The sequence below is a fragment of the Hyperolius riggenbachi genome, chromosome 3 (assembly GCF_040937935.1).
Source record: "Hyperolius riggenbachi isolate aHypRig1 chromosome 3, aHypRig1.pri, whole genome shotgun sequence".
Taxonomy (NCBI): Eukaryota; Metazoa; Chordata; class Amphibia; order Anura; family Hyperoliidae; genus Hyperolius; species Hyperolius riggenbachi.
This window is the reverse complement of record NC_090648.1, coordinates 254,350,273-254,362,481: the sequence shown is the minus strand read 5'-3', so window position 1 is coordinate 254,362,481 and position 12,209 is coordinate 254,350,273. Positions and strand designations below refer to the sequence as shown.

The 12,209-nt window shown below is 41.3% G+C and overlaps 1 protein-coding gene across 3 annotated transcripts in view; it reads right to left on the bottom strand.

The window, feature by feature from the left end:
- PCLO (piccolo presynaptic cytomatrix protein) overlaps positions 1 to 12,209 on the bottom strand; it is a 346,941-nt gene that overhangs the window by 278,099 nt on the left and 56,633 nt on the right. The gene's annotated exons all lie outside the window — the stretch shown is intronic.

Below are 12,209 nucleotides of genomic sequence, written 5' to 3'. Positions count from 1 at the left end.
ACATCAATAAAGATATTGAGATATGCAAGATACAAGCACAGGAGTCTGTAAGTGCAATTGGCAGCAGGCTTTGGCTGAACGGTTATGACATATTACGCTATGATGTTCTGTGTTTTATCTTTTATTCTTTGAATATTAAACTGATCGTTTTTTGGAAGTGAGGCTGCTTAGCCATTCTGTTGACAAAGTGTGAATACCACCAGTGACTAACAGTGGGCTACATCTGGTGAGTCGCTAGAAGTACTCAGTGTGTTGGGAAGTTAAGTGCACGGAGTGGTCACCTATTCACTGCATGAAGTGTTAAACTGACACCTGGGAGGAATGTTCTTATTGCTGACCGTTATTGATTGAATCGAGACAGTATCACACTATGTGAGATTTGTTTACAGGTACTAGTGACTTAGCAGGAGCGCGCGGCAACAAGCTCTGTTGAGCTTAGTATTGTACTTGCATACCTAATGTTTAACTCTTTTAGCCATAAAAAGAAGAAAAAAAAACAAAGCATAGGTATCTTGCATGCTACACATCTATCTCATCATGACACGTCACTTGGGTACACTTTAATGCATACATTGCAGTTTGTCCTCTTACTAATCTATAATAGTAGTAAAAATAATAATAATAAGAAGAAGAATCATCATCACCATCATCATCATCTATAATACTAATCTATAATGTGCTCATTCAGTTCACATTTTTCTGGTACCTTCCTCCCCTACCAGCTTCTCCATAAGTCTGGATGATGCATCATCACAGTGGTCCAGCCTCTTACAGTACCTTTTCATATGGAATGTGGAGAATCTTGCTTCTCATTCCCCCTCCCACTCATTGCTATGGGAGGAGTCATAACTACAACTGCCCTCCATCCTTCTGACCCACTGTTTCTATGGGTGAATTCATGGGTTTGACTTCCACCCACTCTGCTTACCACTGTTCCATATGGGTTAGGGCAGCCAAACACCCTTCCCTCAGTCTACAGATGGGGGTGTGCATCTGGGCTTCCTGTTTCCTCAGGAGTGTAGATTGATTCCTTTAATTTTAATTTACCTGCCAGGCACATAAATACTTACGTTTCAAAATGAGGCACCCACACCATGCCTCTTGATCCCCTCTACGCTACTCTACAGTGTGGAAATGAGCGATCATGTAAACAGAATCACAGAAAATGACCGCTTAAGTCAATGAAGATCAAAATGATCCTCCACAATATGATCCAACATTGCGGTCATTTAAAAACAATCGCTGTGAGTGGCCTGCATCGTTAAATTAATTTTTGTTACACAAAGTATATATTGTTTGCCATGATAAAAAGCTTCCAAAAATCGTGTCGTGGGTATGGACTTTAAGATTTCCTTTTAAGAGGCCCAAGTTTAAGCATTTCTGGTACTCTCAAGACTCCTAGGGTGCTGGTTGCTGCAGTAGGGCCAGAATATTCATTGCTGGTGAATATATATTTCTGTGACTGGTTTTCAATCTCTTGCTTGTAATCATGGCTTTATAGTTTCCTTGCTCTGATAAAATAACAACTTTTAATATGATACAATTTAGTAATGAAAACTGTTTTGTGGATTTTCCTTCTTCATTTATTTCTCTGTCACTACTAAAAGTGAAACTCTCATTCAGGTGACTTCCAGTATTTTTGTTACAGGAGGTGGAATACAATTTAGGTGTTAGAGAGGAGGGAAAAATCCTAGAACTGCACTTCAAAGATCAGAAACTATTCTTTGTGAAAATTTTACAATAACAGGATAAATAGTGGTGGGTAAGTGCTTTAAAAAAGCACTGTAACTCCAAAGGAAGACAGACTTAAATAACCTAGCACAGGAATCTGAACAGGAGTTTAATTCATCGTAGGCATGTTAATGGATGTTAAAGAAATAAAGTAATAAGAGGAAAACTGTATCTGTAGTCCTAATTCTAAATTGGACTTTCATGAAATATCATAGTTTTATGCTGTATATAAAAGTTTAAAATGTAAGTATAAAATGTATATTACATGTTTAAAGTGTACCTGCGTTCAAGAAAAAAAATATATACAGTATGTATCTGGGGCTTCCTCCAGCTTCCTTCAGGCTCATTGGTCCCTCACCTTCCTCCCAGGAGGTCCGGATGCTCCGCTAGGTGGCCCGGTAATTCAGCTAGTCGGCACAGGCTCAGTCTGGCCACACGTGCTCCCCCGTCACGCTGCCATCTCCAGAAGCATTCTGCACCTGCGCTGTAGAACCGCACAAGCACAGAACACTCCCAGTGATGGAAGTGTGATCAGGGCGCACGGCCTAGCCACACATACTCAGTTCCCCCTACTAGCTGAATTACCAGGCTGCCTAATGGAGGATCCAGGCTGCCTGGGAGAATGGGGAGGGGACAATGAACCTGAAGGAGAGTAGAGGAAGCCCCAGGTATGTATATTTTTTTTTAATAGATCTCAGGTTTCCTTTAATGCTCTTCAGCTTCCACACAGACAAATCTTTAAATGTTGTACTTTTTTATCTGTCCCCTGCACTCAGATGTGTTTCTTGGCCACGCAAAGTATTATCAACACTGGTTAGTTGCCTTATTAGTAAGAGTAAGCTAAATGATACTCGGCTGAGGCGGCCATTAAATAGCTGCAATCAAATTTGGACGCGATTTTTAGGGTAAAATAGCAACATAACCACTATTTTATCCACTATTAAGTTTGGTATCAGTACTGTGTAGTGGATAAAATAGTGGTTATGCTGTATTTTTATCCATTACAAAATTTAGAACTCAGTGGGTCATATTTATTAAAGCATTTTCTTCTAAAACAGTTCTAACCAGCAGAGGAACTGTTCTGAATGATAATAAGAAACTTCTCAAAGCCTACGTAATAGTGGGAGTTTAGCGTGGATTTCTAGAGCTGCAGTACAGTTAAAAAAAAAGTGCAAATCCATCCCTAAACTGCTGCAGATTAAGAAGTGCTTAATAGCAGTTCTATAGCAGTGCAGGCTAGATGTGATTTGTGAAGGGCTCCTCCCCCTCACTCAGAGCCTGCTGACAGCAGGTGTGCTGGTTACCTCAGTAACAGAAATTCCCCTTACACACTGCACTGTCTGAGAGACCTTCCCAACTCCTCTTATTCCTAACAGTTTAAGAAGGAATCTGCACTATCTAGGGATTTCTTGAGGTCTCGTTTCCACTATTGCAGTGCGGAATCGCCTGGATTCCACCGCTGATGAAGTTGCATGCGGATGCGATTCCCCATGTGGTTTTTTGCCACAAATTTGCATGCGAATTCGCATAAGTGAGGGTATATGCGTTTTTAACCATGTCACTGCCTGTGTGAATTTACATTGGTACCTATGCGAATTTGTGGCCAAAAAAGGCATGGGGAAATCGCATGCAATTTCCCTATTAAATACATTGCATGCGATTCGCATGCATTCCACTCGCAGGCGAATTCTGCGGCAGGGATGGTCGTAGTCAGCCAACTTCGCTACGCTGGAAGTATGCGAAGTTTTACGCAATTACGCTTCGCCAAACTTTGGCTTCAAAATTAAATATTTGCTTCATATGCATTTCGTAGACTACGCGTTAAAATACGCAATTACACGTAATGCGTAGCGTAGTACATGCGGACGTTTATGCCATTATGCATGAAAATGTACGCATGAATTCCTCTGCAAAATGCTTGTATCAGTAACTCTTCTATGCGTACTTTCCCCTTTCCAATGCGTAATTTTGTATGCATACAACGTAGATGCGAACTACGTTGCGAAAATTCGCACTGACGTAGTTTCTGCTCATCCCTGTTCTGTAGCTCTTTTGTGCGTTTTTTTCACCGCTGAAAAAAATGCACCTCAACAATGCTACAGTGGAAACAGGCCCATCCACTTGCATTACATGTGCGAATCCGCATGCGTTGGACGCATGCGGATTCGCGATAGTGGAAACGAGCCCTAAGATGTCTGAGACAGTTCTGCATGGATTTCTGAGGGTTCGTTTCCACTATTGCGGTGCGGAATCGCCTGGATTCCACCGCTGATGAAATCGCATGCGGTTGCGATTCCCCATGCATTTTTGCCGCGAATTTGCATGCGAATTCGCATACGAGAGGGTATATGTGATTTTAACCATGTCACTGCCTGTGTGAATTTACATTGGTACGCATGCGATTTCCCTATTAAATACATTGCATGCGATTTGCATGCATTCCACTTGCAGGCGAATTCTGCGGCTCTTTTGTGCGTTTTTTCACCGCTGAAAAAACGCACCTCAACAATGCTACAGTGGAAACAGGCCCATCCACTTGCATTACATGTGCGAATCCGCATGCGTTGGACGCATGCGGATTCGCGATAGTGGAAACCAGCCCTAAAAACCTACTTATATTTTGTCTCAGACACTCTTGATAAATGTCAGCCAGTGTTATACTGTATAGCATACCTCTAATCTTTACCAAGGTTTTACTTTGCCTTAACCAAGCCCGAGTCTCACACAGAACCCTCCCCCTTGATGTTTCCGATCAATCATACAAATGATCAGAAACCAACGATCATTTAGAGAGTTGTACCGTTAGTGGTAACCTTTAGTGAGTGGAATACTCCTGTTATCATCTAATCTCTGCATGGCTAATTATAAATGGAGTGAAACCATGCTTGTTTCCATATAGCGCGCTTTCAGGCACGCTTATGGAAACGCAATCACAGGGAAAGCAGACTGCACTGCCGTTTCCATCCATGCGCAGCGATTCACCACTGAATCGTAGCGCATGGTTTGCTGCATTTCGGGGTGAATCAGCCCACAATCCCATTCATTGTAATGAATGGGATCACAAGTTCTGCCCCATTCCGGGAGTGACGTGCAGCACAGAGCCACAGGGTTCTGCGCTGCATGGAAACAAGCCCTAAGCTAGTTTCATCTAGCATCTGACTGATTTTTTTTTTAAATTGCAAAATGAAAAGTCAATAAGATCAATAAGGGCCTATTTCCACTACACGCAGATTGGATGCAGAAAAACTGACTCCAATGAATGCCTATGGGAAAATCTGCTCATTGGAGTTTTTTTGCATCCATTCTGCATCCAATCTGCGTGTAGTGGAAATAGGCCCTAAGGCTTCATTTCTCAGGGTGGCCATCAGAATTGTGAGATTCTTTGTATGAATTTGTAGAAAACCTGAAAGATTTAATTGTGTGTCATAGTTAATATTGACGCTTATGCCTGCTTATCCATGGTATTCTCTTAGAGAGCACTGATCTATTTTAAGTCACTGAGTTACGTAACTTTTGTTTATAACATAAACGGGGACCAGAGGCATGGAAGTGAATTCATCAGACTGTCATAATAATGCACCTGTGACAGGAAGATGCATGGTTACCTGAGGTCACTTGGAGTGGGAGGGGCCTGAAGTTTATGCATGTGTACATGGCTTCCTTGTAAGGGCTAGTTTATTCACTGAATATATGTCGAGTACTCATTTTAAGAAAAAGGAAACAGTTTTATTTTTCACTGACTCAAAACTGATTTGTTTCACAATAAATCTAGTATTTGTAAAGTCCATTACCTATTATAATGGGACTAGGTTTCTTGCCTGTTATCTTGTTATAGTACGTTCATTTTTTAAATATATAACATAATATAATATCAATTTTTAATGAAGTGAACTCAGGAACCCCATCGCAATAAAATGGTGTTGATCCTTCCTTAAGGGCCGTTTGCACTAGTGCAGTGCGATTGCGTTGTGGAAAACGCGAAAACAAATTTGCAGATGCGAATTTGTATGTGTTTGTATGCAAATGTTAATGCAAAAACACGATAAAATTAGCATCTGTTTGTAAGTATGCACATTTAACCATATCAATACCTGTGTGCTTTTACATTGATTTTAAGCAAAAACTTACATGAATTTGCATGAAATAGTCCCATAATGAAAAGCATGCGCTTTCCTAATGATTACATAACAGGCGAATCCCACACTAACCTTGCGGTGTGCGAATTCTGTTGGCTCTGCTGTGCAGATTTTTTTTCTGAACAGTCCACCGCACAGAATTTCTGACAAGTGGAAACAGGCCCATTGATTTATATTGGTTATGAAAACAGGCCCTCACAGTTCTGGCTCCCTACTGTATACAGCAGTATGAACATATTGGCCTTTTTTCTTCCAGGTTTCTCTGGGTGATTCTATGAAGTTGTCAGCATACCAACTTAACCACTTTACCCCCAGCGGTACGAATTTCTCCGCCCCTTTTTTCCCCCCTAAAAAACCAGGGACGGAGAAATCCGTACCTTCTGCGCTACCGCCGCTGTCCGCGCTCCCGCCGCTCGTGCACCCGCCGTTCGTGCACGCCGCCGCCCGCTCGCCCGGAGATCAATGAACGGGAAAATCCATTCCCGTTCGTTGATCTAGCCCCCGCAATGATCTGCTGCTTCTTTCAGAAACAGCGAGATCATTGTGAGTCTCCCAGCCTCCTACTGCTTCCTGTAAGCGTCCTTCCGGACGCTTACAGGTCGCATGTAAACAAACACTCTGTGGCCATCTTGTGGCCAAATAGTAAACTACACCCTAAAAGCATTTTACATATTCAAACATTACATTTACACAATAAATTAACTCATTACCTCCCACACTCCCCAATTTTTATTTTTTTTTTGTAATTAAAAAAAAAAAAATACAATAAAAAAAAAACATAAATAGTTAGCTTAGGGACTGAACTTTTTAAATATTTATGTCAAGAGGGTATAACACTGTTACTTTATAAACTGCGGGCTTGTAATTAGGGATGGATGCAAAACTGAAAAAAATGCACCTTTATTTCCAAATAAAATATTGTCGCCAAACATTGTGATAGGGACATAATTTAAATGGTTTTATAACCGGGACAAATGGGTTAATACATTTCATGGGTTTTAATTACAGTAGCATGCTTTATTTAAAAACTATAATGGCCGAAAACTGAAAAATAATATTTTTTTCCCACATTTTTTCCTATTTCCCCATTAAAACACATTTAGAATAAAATAATTCTTGACATAATGTCCTACCTAAAGAAAGCCTAATTGGTGGCGAAAAAAACAAGATATAGTTCATTTCAGTGGGATAAGTAATAATAAAGTTATAGACGAATGAATGGAAGGAGCGCTGAAAGGTGAAAATTGCTCTGGTGGTCAGGGGGTAAAACCCCTCAGTGGTGAAGTGGTTAAGCCTGGTACACACTTTCAATTATGACTGGCCAATCACAGACCAATTTTACCACCTCCAGGTAGTATGAGGGTCAACAGATATGGAATACTATGAGCAAATTGTGTAGGTAAACAGCATGGAGGTGGTCAAATTGGTCAGTGATTGTCCAATCATAATTGCAGGCTTAAAAGTTTGATCTCAATCTGTCCTTTTAGTATAATGAAACTTTTGGCTAAGAAATAGCAGAGGTTACTCAGCATGCCCCAGAAACCCTCTCAAAAGGCAGCTCATGATATCAGCCCCAGCTATGACATAGCTACAAGTCACTGGCAGCCTACCCACTGGCATATTGCAGGGGGGAAGGAGAGATTTATTTATTTTTATTAGAGGAGGGCAGTAGCTCTGGGACTTGTGAGGTTTGTATCCAGCTTAGGAATTGCATGTGAAGTGCAGCATGAACCGCAAGTAAGTGAGGTCCTCATCACCCTGTCCGTTTCTTTGGTTACTGAAGTGTAATATGGGGGAAAATCGGGATTCTGAATTTATTCTCCTGAATTCGGACACCAACACTTATAGTAACTATAAGTGTTACTGCTTCCCACTCTGATCCATCTCATGTCCCTTTTCCACTGGTCGGGTTTGCAATCGCATCTACAGATTGCCACCATGTTCCAATTACAAGGGCACCACAATTAACATGTTAATCCTGGTACCCCTTTACCACCTCGGCACTTTGTTTTTTGGCTTGTATTAGGTTTTCCAATAACTGCCATGAATCGACACTAAAAACACTCCCGGGTTTTATGGTGAAAATTGCCATTTGCTTCACAGCGTGTTTGCAATGTTAAGTGTGATTTTCAATGGAAAAGGGCCCTCAGGCTGGAACCTGTGGCATTTTTTTTGAAAATAAAGTCACATGATACAGAGCACACAGTAAGGCGTAAATGATTTCCTCATAAAAAGAGAGATGTGATCACTAATCTAATATGGATCTGAACAGGTAAAATGTAGTGTCAATAAACAGCACTACATGAATATGGTGCATGCGCAACATGAACCACAATATCATCAACAAAGCTGAACAATAACAACAGCTGAAGGAGGGCTCTACAGATCCTCTGGAACAATAACTCAATCACAGTAATGAGTCTGATTATCTGTTCCTTAGTGTTCTGTAGGTCAAAAAGATTCTTCGTAACACCCTAATTATCACAAATAGGTTTTGTATAGGGTTGTAGGAAATGAATGGAATATAAGATCAGGTTGTACTGTGGAGATCACCACACCAAGTCTAAATAGCCAAAAATGTGCTACACCATGGAGTACATTTTGTAACAAGCTATTTTATACATCCAAACTGTGCACATGGTTTGCTGTTCTCTCTGAGCCACTGCATTGGTAATTTGCTGTTAAAGAACAACTGTAGTAAAAAAATATGGAGGCTGCCATATTGATTTCCTCTTAAATAATACCAGTTGCCTGGCAGCCCTATTGATCTATTTGGCTGCAGCAATGTCTAAATAACACCAGAAAAAAAGCATGCAGACAATCTAGTCAGATCTGACATTTATGTCAGAAACACCTGATCTGCTGCATGCTTGTTCAGGGTCGATGGCTAAAAGTATTAGAGGCAGAGGATCAGCAGGACAGCCAGGCAGCTGGTATTGCTTATAAGGAAATAAATACGGTAAATATGGAAGCCTTCACATACCTCTTACTACAGTTGTCCTTTAAATGTGCTTGAGTGAGTATCCTGTTGGTCCCAAAACAGATTGGAGCTGTCACATGTATTATCTTTTTGGAGTTTGGACCAATAACATTGCCAGTGTGTACCAGAAATAAAATCAATTACTATGGTGGAGTGTAAAACTGACTTTCTCAATGAAGAAGGGAAGATATCATCTTAACATTCTGCAAATAGACTAGTCACACAATCACCACATGTTTAACCACTTGAGGACCCACCCTTTACCCCCCCTTAAGGACCAGCGCTGGTTTGATTGATCTGTGCTGGGTGGGCTCTGCAGCCCCCAGCACAGATCAGGGTGCAGGCAGGGAGATCAGATTGCCCCCCTTTTTTCCCCCCTATGGGGATGATGTGCTGGGGGGGTCTGATCTCTCCTGCCTGCTGTGGGTGGCGGGGGGGGCACCTCAAAGCCCCCCTCCGCGGCGAAATCCTCCCCCTCCCTCTCCTACCTGGCCCCCTCCTGGAGATCCGGCTGCACAGGACGCTATCCGTCCTGTGCAGCCAGTGACAGGCTGTCTCCTGTCACATGGCGGCGATCCCCGGCCGCTGATTGGCCGGGGATCGCCGATCTGCCTTACGGCGCTGCTGCGCAGCAGCGCCGTACAAATGTAAACAAAGCGGATTATTTCCGCTTGTGTTTACATCTAGCCTGCGAGCCGCCATCGGCGGCCCGCAGGCTATTCACGGAGCCCCCCGCCGTGATTTGACAGGAAGCAGCCGCTCGTACGAGCGGCTGCTTCCTGATTAATTAGGCTGCAGCTGGCGACGTCCTGCAGCTGCCACTTTGCCGACGCACGTTATGAGTGTGCGGTCGGCAAGTGGTTAAAGTGCACAATCACCACATGTTCAAAGTGGACCTGAAATCTTGCACAGAACAGAAGGAAAACAGAGAACTGCACCCTTTATGTATTTAGAGATCTTAGCCTGTCTAATTCCCCTTCATCCATGTTTAATCACAAGTTGTAATCTGATCTCTCCCTGTGCCACATGACTGCCTATGGCAGAGATGGCAGATAAACCCATTTGAAAGCACAGGGTGTTCACAATATGTCTGCTTCCATGAATCAGGAAGTAGAAACAGTGCAGATTTATTTTAGGATTTGTATCAGCTGCAACAAATAAATAATTTATTGTTTGAATGTCATTATGCTGTTGTGTAACTTTTAGCCCAAAGAGGACTTCTAAGTTCAGGTCCGCTTTAACAGTTCAGCACACATTTGTATTTAACCACTTCCCAATTTAGGGGTTTTACCCCTTGACCACCAGAGCAATTTTCACCTTTCAGCGCTCCTTCCATTCATTCATCTATAACTTTATTATTACTTATCACAATGAAATGAACTATATCTTGTTTTTTTCGCCACCAATTAGGCTTTCTTTAGGTGGAACATTATGCCAAGAATTATTTTATTCTAAATGTGTTTTAATGGGAAAATAGGAAAACATGTGGGAATAAAATTATTTTTCAGTTTTCGGCCTTTATAGTTTTTAAATAATGCATGCTACTGTAATTAAAACCCATGAAATGTATTTGCCCATTTGTCCCGGTTATAAAACCGTTTAAATTATGTCCCTATCACAATGTTTGGCGCCAATATTTTAATTGGAAATAAAGGTGCATTTTTTTTTCAGTTTTGCGTCCATCCCTAATTACAAGCCCGTAGTTTATAAAGTAACAGTGTTATACCCTCTTGACATAAATATTTAAAAAGTTCAGTCCCTAAGGTAACTATTTATGTATTTTTTAATTGTAATTTTTATTTTTTTTTAATTACAAAAAAAAAAAAATTGGGAAGTGTGGGAGGCAAGGAGCTAATTTTTTGTGTAAAACTGATTTATTTGTATGTAAAAAATGCTTTAGGGTGTAATTTTACTATTTGGCCACAAGACGGCAACAGTAACTTTTTGTTTAATGTGACCTGCAAGCGTCCTTCCGGACGCTTGCAGGAAGTACTAGGAGGCTGAGAAAGTTTTTTTTTTTCACAATGATCGCGCTGCTTATCGGAGAAAGCAGCGGATCATTGTGGGGCTTAGATCAACGAACGGGAATGGATTTTGCCTGTTCATTGATCTCCGGGCGAGCGGCGTGTTTACCTGCGGGAGTGCGCGCTAGAGCGAGAGGGAGCGCGGGCAGCGGCGGGAGCGCGGAAAGTACGGATTTCTCCGTCCCTGGGGGTTAAAGGATGGAAAAAGGGACGGAGAAATTCGTACGCGTGGGGGTGAAGTGGTTAAATTACAGCTATGCAAAATGAAAAACAGAACATGTTAAGGTGCAAATGAAATTAATCTGGAACCTGTCATTGTCGATCCTCTTCTGATAATGCGATTGGACTTGTTGTAATGCTCTTCTGACTATCTGGCTACAGTACTTTTTCTTTTATTTTTATATTTATTAACCACTTCCCAACTGAGGGGTTTTACCCCCTGACCACCAGAGCAATTTTCACCTTTCAGCGCTCCTTCCATTCATTCGTCTATAATTTTATCATTACTTATCGCAATGAAATGAACTATATCTTGTTTTTTTCGCCACCAATTAGGCTTTCTTTAGGTGGGACATTATGCCAAGAATAATTTTATTCTAAATGTGTTTTAATGGGAAAATAGGAAAAAATGTGGGAAAAAAAATTATTTTTCAGTTTTCGGCCTTTATAGTTTTTAAATAATGCATGCTACTGTAATTAAAACCCATTAAATGTATATGCCTATTTATCCCGGTTATAAAACCGTTTAAATTATGTCCCTATCACAATGTTTGCCGCCAATATTTTAGTTGGAAATAAAGGTGCATTTTTTTCAGTTTTGCGTCCATCCCTAATTACAAGCCCATAGTTTATAAAGTAACAGTGTTATACCCTCTTGACATAAATATTTAAAAAGTTCAGTCCCTAAGGTAACTATTTATGTATTTTTTTTAAATTGTAAATTTATTTTTTTTTTAATTACAAAAAAAAAAAAAATTGGGGAGTGTGGGAGGTAAGGAGTTAATTTTTTGTGGAAAACAAGTTTATTTGTGTGTAAAAAATGGTTAGGGTGTAGTTTTACTATTTGGCCACAAGATGGCAACATTACAAATTAGTTTCAGGCGACCTGCAAGCGTCCTTCCGGACGCTTGCAGGAAGTAGAAAGAGGCTGGGACTTTGTTATTTTTCACAATGATCGCGCTGCTCAGCCGAGCGGCAGCAGATCATTGCGGGGCTGAGATCAACGAACGGGAATGGATTTTCCCGTTCGTTGATCTCTGGGCGAGCGGGCGGCGGCGTGTTTACTAGCGGCGGGCAGCGTGTTTACAAGCGGGAGCGCGGACAGCGGCGGGAGTGCGC